This window comes from Anastrepha ludens, chromosome 6, assembly GCF_028408465.1.
Source record: "Anastrepha ludens isolate Willacy chromosome 6, idAnaLude1.1, whole genome shotgun sequence".
NCBI classification, from domain to species: Eukaryota; Metazoa; Arthropoda; class Insecta; order Diptera; family Tephritidae; genus Anastrepha; species Anastrepha ludens.
Genome location: NC_071502.1, coordinates 67601816 through 67611720, shown reverse-complemented (window position 1 = coordinate 67611720; position 9905 = coordinate 67601816). Strand labels below are relative to the sequence as shown.

General features: G+C 36.7%; 1 protein-coding gene across 1 annotated transcript in view; it reads left to right on the top strand.

Annotated features, from left to right (window-relative positions):
- Window positions 1-2060: 2060 nt before the first annotated feature.
- The window catches only part of LOC128867503 (juvenile hormone esterase-like), a 23392-nt gene continuing 15547 nt past the window's right edge, over window positions 2061-9905 (top strand). The window contains exon 1 of the mRNA XM_054108766.1: window positions 2061-2234. The gene's annotated coding sequence lies outside the window, so the exon portion shown is untranslated. The remainder of the gene's footprint in view (window positions 2235-9905) is intronic.

Sequence of the window (9905 nt, the reverse complement as noted above, 5' to 3'; positions counted from 1 at the left end):
GGTGTCTTCTGACGTGCCTGGGAGGTGGCTCTGGCTCAAGCAGGTGTCTGCAAGGGTGAAACCTGCGGTAGCACCCTAACAGGAACTGCTTGCTGAGCAGTTCATTGTTCATTGTGCTCCATTATAGGGAGCATCTGTGCCTCATTGTGAAGGTGTTGAAGAGGGGACATCAGGAGGCAACCCGTCGCTGTCCGAATGGCAGTGTTTTGGCATGTCTGGAGGTTTATCCACTGCATGTCACTAGTTCCATGCGACCAGACAGGCGCAGTATAGTTTAGAACCGGTCGGCCAATTGCCTTAAATGTCGAAAGCAACAATTCTTTGTCTTTGCCCCAATTGCTGCCGGCAAGCGATTTGAGGACCTTGTTGCGATTTTGGACTTTAGTGGCAATTGCGATTGTGTGCGCAGAGAAGGAGAGCAAACTGTCAAAGGTTACACCCAAAATTTTGGGATTGCTTACAGTCGAAATTTTGTGTCATCCACTTTTACCTTGAGTGGCAGTTTTACCTCCTTTGTCCAGGTGGTAAAGAGGGTCGCCGTGAACTTAGTGGGGAAAAGTTGGAGATTCCGCGAGGTAGTTGTTCACTTTGGAGCACAGACCATCGATGTCATTGCCCGATGCCATTATCGTGCAGTGGTCAGCGTATGAGACCAAGGAGATTCCCTTTGGTGGCTAGGGGAGTTTCGAGATATAGAAGTTGAACAGCAGGGGTGAATGGACACCTTGCTTGATCTTCCTCTGTTTTGATGTTTGGTCTCGAAAAATCACTGACGGCTGAAACTGCTCGCGCATCTCTTCGGGTCCGACGAAGTGCAACCGTTAAAGGTGATGACCACCTTGTCATTGTGCTGTCGGGTTCGACAGAGACTTTACAGTGGACCAGAGCTTACTCACACTAGTTGTGAAATTGCAGGTCTTCAGGTACTCAACCCATTTGGTCCACTTGTGTTGATCTACCAGTTGACGGATCTCCAAATTGAGATCTCTTACGCGGGGATCCCCGGGATTGACCTAGCGTAGGTGGTCACGCTCGCTAGCGTGTTTGTGAAAGATTTTACTCTGACATAGTTTTAAATAATTTTTAAATTAAGTCATATTTTTAAACAGGTTCACATCCTTCCTAAAAAAATTATTTTAAACATTAAATAATTTTAGTAAAATTTTACAATATTGATATCAAAAGAAAGCTTTCAGAGAAAGTTTTCATTCGGACATATTTTTAAAGAGTGTTACCATCTTTCTGAAAATTTGAAATTAGTAAAATTAGGTGACATATCGTAATGTTGGTATGAAAAGAAGGTGAAAGTAGCAATATTTAGAAGTGGCAACAAGATTAAGAGCATTAGACGGCATGCATTTAAAAAAATTAGTAAAAATTTGGCGGCGTTGCAACATTTTCTTAATATTTACCACTCAATTATATTCTTTATTAAATATAATTTAAATCCGGACCCCCAGAGCGTATTACGTCATATTTTGGAACATATAAATTAACAATTTTAATTCAATTCTGCCACTAACAGCGATCGAGTTGTTTTTTGGATTTTAATAGTACTAAATTTATAATATTTTCATGCATCATTATTAAGGGAAAACTTTGGTGCTGCTCCCAAAAATCACGGCAAGCTCTAAATGTTGTGCCTCTGCTCTAACCTATCGATATTTACGGCAGTAACTCTATCACGGCCTAGATTAAACAATTAGTTTTTATAGATATAATTGGCCGAATTGAAAACTGTTTCGAAATTATCAAAGATAATTGAGACTGCCTAGGACAAGACACTGCGAAACTTGACAGTTGCTTTTACCGAAACACGATAACCCGAATAATCATCTAAGAAAATATCTAGGTACGCATCAGTTCGGAACCAGTAAGTTTCCCTGCCGGGTGTGGTTACAAGTACTTACTACTACTTACACAAATAGAGTAGTTGGTATCCTCATATTCGTACATACATGCATTTGTACCTCATTACACGCTTTTTGATCAGGCACTCCAGTAGTTAATAAAAGGCAGGTTCGAGCCAAGAAGCTTTTCAGTAACCAAAGTGTGCGCACAGCTATTAGTTACGATACTTGTTGAGGCAATTAATTACCAATGCATCAAGTGCGGACATATGTACGCAGTGAAAAGTGAAAGCCCATGTAATTGCTGAACTGAATTGAGATAAGCGGACAGTTAATTTCAAAGATTACAGTGATATCGTAAAATTGCACGTTTTCAAATGAGAAGTAAGCAAAATAGAGTGTTTTCGAAGGCGACAATAGCCTTAGAATTGCGCATTTGAGTTTCTACCGGCCAAAATACGAATTAAAATATGTGTTAGAGTTTCTTGTTTGCTTTTAATTCACATTAAAGTCAAAGTGGGTAAAAGAGAGTTTGGTGAATCATTTGGTATTCAGGATAAATCTCAGTCCGTGCGAATACTCTTGAAAGCAAGTGCAACATTTTATTTTATTTATTTATTTGTTATTATTGTATTATTATTATTTATTTTTAATAAAAGTTCTTTCAACTCCGTTACTGTGTATTCGCCCAAAAAAAACCGTAAAAAAATTTAAACTGAGCGGTGGAATTCTTATTATCACATCTTAACATACAAATGTTAAAAATTTAAATAAATAAATAGTTACTTGATTGGTTGATGTAGAGTGATAGTTTCATGATTCCAATTAGCGTTTATCACAACTTGCAAATCAGGCTGAAAAATAGTGAAGAAAAGAAATTTATAACAGTTAGCGAAGTGAAACCCCTTTTTCTCGTTAAATTCCACCCATACTGCTTGAAAATCTTTTCAAATTTAATGAACTAGCACACAGTACAACAAAATTCTAAATATTTGATTATACCAAAAGTTAATGGAAGGGAGTTGTACCTTAGCAAAATCCCTAGCTTCTTGAAAATTTTGGTAAATTGTTGTTTTTTGGACCCGGTAATTAATTTTTGATATTTAGTTTCACCTAAAACTAGGTAGCGTTGCCGTACAATGTTTTCAATATTTTTTATGGGTTTTCTGGAAAAAATTATTTTTAATTTTCTAATGCTGATAAATCCTTTTTATGTCTTTTTGCATATCCTAAAGATGAGAGAAAGATCATTTCATTATTTTTTATTTATTGCATTATTATTCAAAAAAATAGTTATGTTAAATATTTTATGAGCAAAAAAAAAAAACATTTTGATAAGACAAATATTTTTTTAAATTAAAAAAATTATATTTATAATTAAATATAGAAAACGTTTTTATTCATCTAAAAAAAATTGTGGCTCGAAAGTACCAAAAACAAAAAAAAAAACAAAAAAAATAAGTGCAAGAAATATGAAAATGAAATCCAGAAGAAAAAATGCCATGAAAAATATAATTTGATCGAGTTTCTCTAAATTTTTCATTATACAGATAATTTTTTGTATAAATCACTTGTGAACTCGACAACCTTGAAACAGACAAGCAATGGAGCGCGTAAAGGCCAAAACAAAGATTTCCATCACTCAAAATCATTCATGTCCGTCAACCTTATAAATGTGCGCTACGCTGTAATCAAAGCCCTCAAGCAAAAAAAACATACTTATCGGCAGCCATACTTAATAAGTTAAATGCGCTTAGTTAGAACTGCCTACTTCAAGGCGAAATAATATAATCTATCGTCTATTAAGTAATTTATTAAAAATAGTCACCATATCGAGAGAAATATAGATTTTAGAAAAATCTATTCGAAAAATAATTTTTCTATAGCGTTGCCACCTGAATTTTATTGCAACAATATCAATTTATCACACATTTCACTTGAATATTAATATACAGGTACACAATTAGAGCTTTAAAACAAATATTTTTTGCTGGTGTTGTCGCTTATCTTTTTTAATTAAGAAATTGGTTACAGAAATATATAATTATAAAGTAATATGCATACTTATACCTATATATGCATACTAGGGCGGGTCGATTTAAAAATCGCTCATTGCTCTTTGAAAATCGTATTCTAGGGATCAAAATAAGAAACTTTGCCGAAGGAACCATACCTCTAAAACGAATTCTGATGTCCCCCAATTTGGGTCGAACGAAAAATCTCACTTGGACCCATTTAGAGTGCTCCAATCGAGTCCACATGTATGACCGACCCCCACTAACTTTGGACGGCCACCCATGCCAGTGGCACACCCCCTGGAACTCCCTTGGGGGGTTCCCCATACAATCATTTCAAAATATCACCATTTTTGGCCTTTACATGAGAAAAGAAACTAAAAAGATCGACCCAAATTGGGGGACATCAGAATTCGTTTTAGAGGTATGGTTCTTTCGGCAAAGTTTCTTATTTTGATTCCTAGAATATGATTTGCACAGAGCAATGGGCGATTTTTTTGCCTCCCCACAAATCGACCCGGCCTAATGCATACCAATGTAAAGGTAAATATAGCTTTAATATAAGAATATACTATTTCTATAAGGCGTTGCCATCTAATTTTAAAGAAATATTTAAGTTAACTATCGACCAAAATGTGTTCGAAATACTGAACAATGCTTTAATAAAAATTATTAGTGTACGTCGTTGCCACTCAGCTCTTAAAGTACAAATGGGGGGAAACAGTAAAGAATAATTAAGTATTTGAGTGTGCATATCAGGCAAATTGTGATTGAGAACATCCTAATTAAAATTGCTTTATGAGTGACGTTGCCACTTCTTTTTTAATTCAAAATGTATTGGAAATTCCTTATAATGTAATAATAAAAAACATAAATTATTTTCCCATCTCTTTCAAAAATGTAATGTTGTAACGTGTTTAGTACATAAAGTATTTAGTTTTATACAAACGCGAAGCTTATAAATAAATATTATTGGCGCGTAAATTCTGAAGCCTCGTTTCCAAATTGTGGAGTGTGTCTTGATAGTGACCTACAATTTATTATTATAGGGATCAACGATTTCCATCTGATAGCGCTACTATCAACGCCCTATACGTCTAGATTTCATCATAATACTTCCTTGCCTTGAACGAGTTTTGTAAGATTGTTGTAGAGTAACAGAGAGAAAAACAATAGCAATAGTAGCAATAAATTCTATGCATTCTAAAAAACGTCTTTATAAATCTTTTAACAAATATAATAATAATAATATTTAAATACTATTTAATAAAATATTTAATAATTAAATATTTAAAATATGTAAAAATACAGTCAAAAAATGTTCAAAAAATATTATTCGTGTAGAGTATTGATAATTGAATAAAATATGTTAGGTTAATAAAATGGCTTGCTGATTATGAACGCACAACTTCAATCCCTGCTAATGTTTCAAACCCGCCTACGTAAAAAACTGACCTTAAGAATATATCAAATGTGTTTTGGTTAGATGAGTAACTCTGGATACTTTCTAGACAAGGATGATAGATTACAAGATTTGGCTATCCGAAGCAAAATTGTGAGAGTAACTTCGGCTGCCACATCATCGGGGACTCTGCAGTGAAATTCTGCACGTGTACATCGTGCTTCCTAGAAGGAGAAGTAGACACACACACACAGAGTAAAAGTTAGTGTGCGCTAGTTGTGCAGTGTGAAGCCTTCTCTGTCAAATGCGGTATGTCTCGCTTCTGTAAGCAAATCAGTATAGTTTTCCTTTCGCTTTAAAGGTATTTTTCTGCTTTTATGGAAAAAGACAATGCGCGGCTCATTCCACCGTGTCTGCCAAAATGTTTCTAGTCAAATGCAGCATACCAAGGTTAGATCATGTGACTTCTTTCTATTTACCCGCGCACTTGTGCACAAGGCTATCACAATTTTGTTCATATAACGGTTGTATGTAACAGCATAAAGGAATCGATACATAACGTATGTATGTATGTATATACCAAAATGTTCAGAATGATAAGAGGAGTCGATTAAGCCATGTCTGCCCGTCCGTGCGCATCATAAGTCGCGGAAAAATTAATATATCCGGTGTAAATATTGTTGGGATGATTATTTTTTTTTTTTTATTATATTATTTCTATATTATATATTATTTATATATTTTGTTGGTGGCTTTCAGTTTTTGAATATGCTATCCGGCATACGTCCGCCGCAGCGACGAGCTACATAGTCCATTCGATTAGTTCAATTTTTGACTACTTTTTCCAATAAATCTGGTCAATGGCGAATGGCGTCAATGGTGGCTTGAATATTGCCATGAATGGTTTGTTAAGCGCGCTTTACGGTGCCGATTTGTTGAAATCAAATATTGTCGACGGCACATGTCACTTACTGCAACGGCAGGTCCTTCCTCATTTCATAAGAAATAAGGACCGATGATGTTGTGAAGTGAATTTCCATAATTTGGAAGCGTTTTTCTAGCGTTAAACGTTTCACGATGACTTGCCAAACCTTACTGAACAGAAATGTCAACACAGATGGTCCTAGCTGCTTGTTCTCAAGGAGCTAAAAAACACCCTATATATCAATGAACTTTGTTACATGTATTAATCTTTTTCTAAGGCAGTTTGACATTGAAAATGGCGAAATGATCCGTAACCATGCCCACCTCCCATATAACGGTAATTTTCAAAGCAGAAAAATGATGATGATGATATTTTTGTTATAAACGAAGAAAAGTGGCTCAAACGTGGATAAAAATGATGAACCCAAAAAGTAAATATAACGAAAGAAAATTTCAGAAAATGGGCATAGCCACACTTTTATTGCCCAATATATAATTTAGGTGCGACATAAATATTTTTCCATCGGATAAAGATTGCGTCTACTTGTATGTATGTTACAACCAAATTTCCGTCCGCCTGTCTGATGTAACAAGCTATAACTCTCATTGCCTAAAAGTTTATTTGATTCCAAAAATTAACAACCATAATTTAATTTTACTAAAATGTGCGGGAGTATTAAAAAGTTCGGCCCAGACCGAATTTATTCTTCCTCACTTGTTTAAGGCAGAGAACGTTAATGTGTAGAGAAAATGAATGAAAATGAAATTATGAAGCAACCTTGGTGCGCAAAACGAGTACCGCTCAAAATTCCATGCGTACCTTTCATTGAGACTTCTTTATACATTAACGTTCTCTTTTTAAGGTGACTTTGTATGAAATTAAAAAGAACCTCCAATACCATTCCGTTGAAACTGTGAGAGTAAGCGGCTCTAAACATGCACTACTGTTTCAGGCAATGGAAGATCTCTAGCGCGCGTTGTGAGAAGAAAGAGAGGCAAACAATAACCCATCAAAACGTTTACCAGTCTTGACAATTTTTCTATTTTTCTGCATGCTCATTCGTTTTTTTAGAAAAACAAAAAAGGTTTCAAACTGTAAACAGAGTTTGGAAAAAATTCATAAATTTCCACGGTTTTTACTGAGAATTTGAAGAAAGAGTTTGTATGCAGTTCCATGCCTTAGCGTCAGTCTCGTTATGCCATATCTCGTATCGCCATTCTCTCAATATATTCATTTAAGTACTGACTACAAAAAGTACAACTAGCAAAAAATCAATTGATATAAGAAATATAAGTGAAATGTTACAAAGTAATAAATAAATTACAAACGAAAAAAATGTTGTTGGCAATTATTTTAATTATCTTTTAAAATGCTTTTAAGCACCGTTAGGAACACGTACTTTTTTAGATAGATGGAATAGAAAACTTTGCTACTTCTGCTGCATACAAATCTAATTGCCTGTATATAAATAGAACTTAATCGTGTATATGTAAATATGTATGAATGTAGGTATTCGTATAAGTTTAGCTGCACCGCTAAATGTTAACAAACTGTAGTTCGATTGGGGAAAATGAGAGAAACGACGAAGAGAGATAATTTCGTCATCGTCAAGCATGACAGCCTATCGAGTGCCTTTACCAAATTTTGATCAGCATCGTGGCTTTTCCTTAACAGTTTTCCTGTCTTAAGCTAGGAGAGAGAGTCGCTCGCTTGCTTAAGTACTCGTATCCATATTGCGCATAGATTAGTCGTCAGCGAAGTGTAAATTCCGAGGTGGGAGTTAATTTAGCTCTCAAAATTGTGAGTTTCTCATTGAATAATAAATCATTGCATAATAGTATAACGGAAGCATGCCAAAGTGAAGGCATTGAGTGACAAATAGACCGATGATCACACCGACACGGGGAATGTTTATGCTGCGACAACAACAACTAGCTAAGTTCGAGATAATTCAAGGAAGTAATCGACAAAGATGTGCGAGAACAAGAGCACTCGATGGGCCAAATAGCGTTTTCTTCATGGAAAAAGAAACGTGCCTTGCGTCGATTCAAAAGCATTCCCATGGCAGCTGGTTCTACGTTACTATAATGACTCGTAAACTTGCCCTGTCCAGTGTACCCAATCTATCGTCACAGGAGCAATCCCTCGCAGCATGTTTGCTCCAAATACTTCTCTTCAGGGCTGATATTGAACCCAACCCTAGACCAGAAGTATTCTACTGCTGCATATGCCACAAATGGCTCTACCCGAACTCCACCTCGGTTAGGTGCAACAAGTGCAACGGGTGGTGCCATCTTAAGACCTGTTCAGGTCTTAAGACACACAGGGAGTGGTCCACAAGGTATGTGGCCACGTGTTGCTCCCGCCACCAGGCGGCCCCTGCCTCAACGGCTATACCGTCTCATGTGCCGGCACGTCAAACTGCCACCACAAACCAAACCTTAACGGTAAGGAACCCACAGGTGCAACACAACTCCCTCATCGACCCACAACCCTCCTGCTCCTATCCCAGTGCGGGGACAAACCAGCAACTCTTGGTCCCCCGCACAGTCTGTTCCATGTGTCAGACAAGAGTTCCTCAGAACCTGACAACAGTCAAGTGCAATTATTGCAAGGGCTGGCGCCACTTTCGGAGGTACTCAGACTACGTTGCACCTGCTGCAGAGCTCTACACCTGCAACAGGCCCCCGTGGCGCGGCCGCCCGTCAAAATCAGGCCGCAACAACTATTGCGGAACGCCCAACAGGGCCGACGCAGACAACATAACGCGTCCCTCGTCCCCGGTGTTACGACCATTTTCCCGAGGAGTTTCAAGCTATTACAACTGAACTGCAACGGACTCATGAGCAAGATTGACGAGATAGTCGACTTCATGAGCCGTCATGGAATTAAGATAGCTGCGATTCAAGAGACAAAACTGGACGCTAGCTCCTCCTTGCCCACCAGGGATGGCTACAACGTGCAGAGAAAGAATCGCGAGCGAGGGATAGACTGTTCTCCAGGGGCATTCTATTGAGGCCAAATGTAAATTATTCCATATATAAATTATTCATATTTCCTTTTTTTCAATGGTAAAATAAATTTTTTGATTTGCTTTAATTGTAACCAGCGGTTGATGAAAATTTGTCCAGTAAACACTATTAGCTTCCTAACAAAATTAATTGTCTGTCAATCATTGTCTCTCAATTTCTCCTACTTTGTTGAGGTTTTGCGTATGCAAACGCCAAAAGCACGAGTACTTATTTTTGAAGAAGCTGTCCATAAACTCAATACCCTACTCTAGTATAAATATATATGTATGTATGTACGAGTATTATGAGCTCGTATATCATTTTTTTCCATTCATTGCATAATTTCTTATTAACTGCTTTCACATTATTACCAAGGGCTCGGATTAGTCATACATATTTACATAAGTACATATGCCGGTGCGGCTTCGCTTACATATTTACAAATATTATACGTCAAATGTAAACAAAAGCTTAGTTTTGTTGGGTCGCGTCGTTACTACCGGAAAGTTGCTGATAGCTACATTTTTTAATTGTCCGCATTTTCATTGCTCATTATTCTGCGAATCAAAAAAGAGTAAGAATATACGTACACATGTATGTATATGTATTGATGAAAAACTCTATTACACCAAATTTGAATACACATTTGGATAAAGTTTAAGAGGTCATAAAATCCTTGTTTACATACTTGATGCAGGTGTG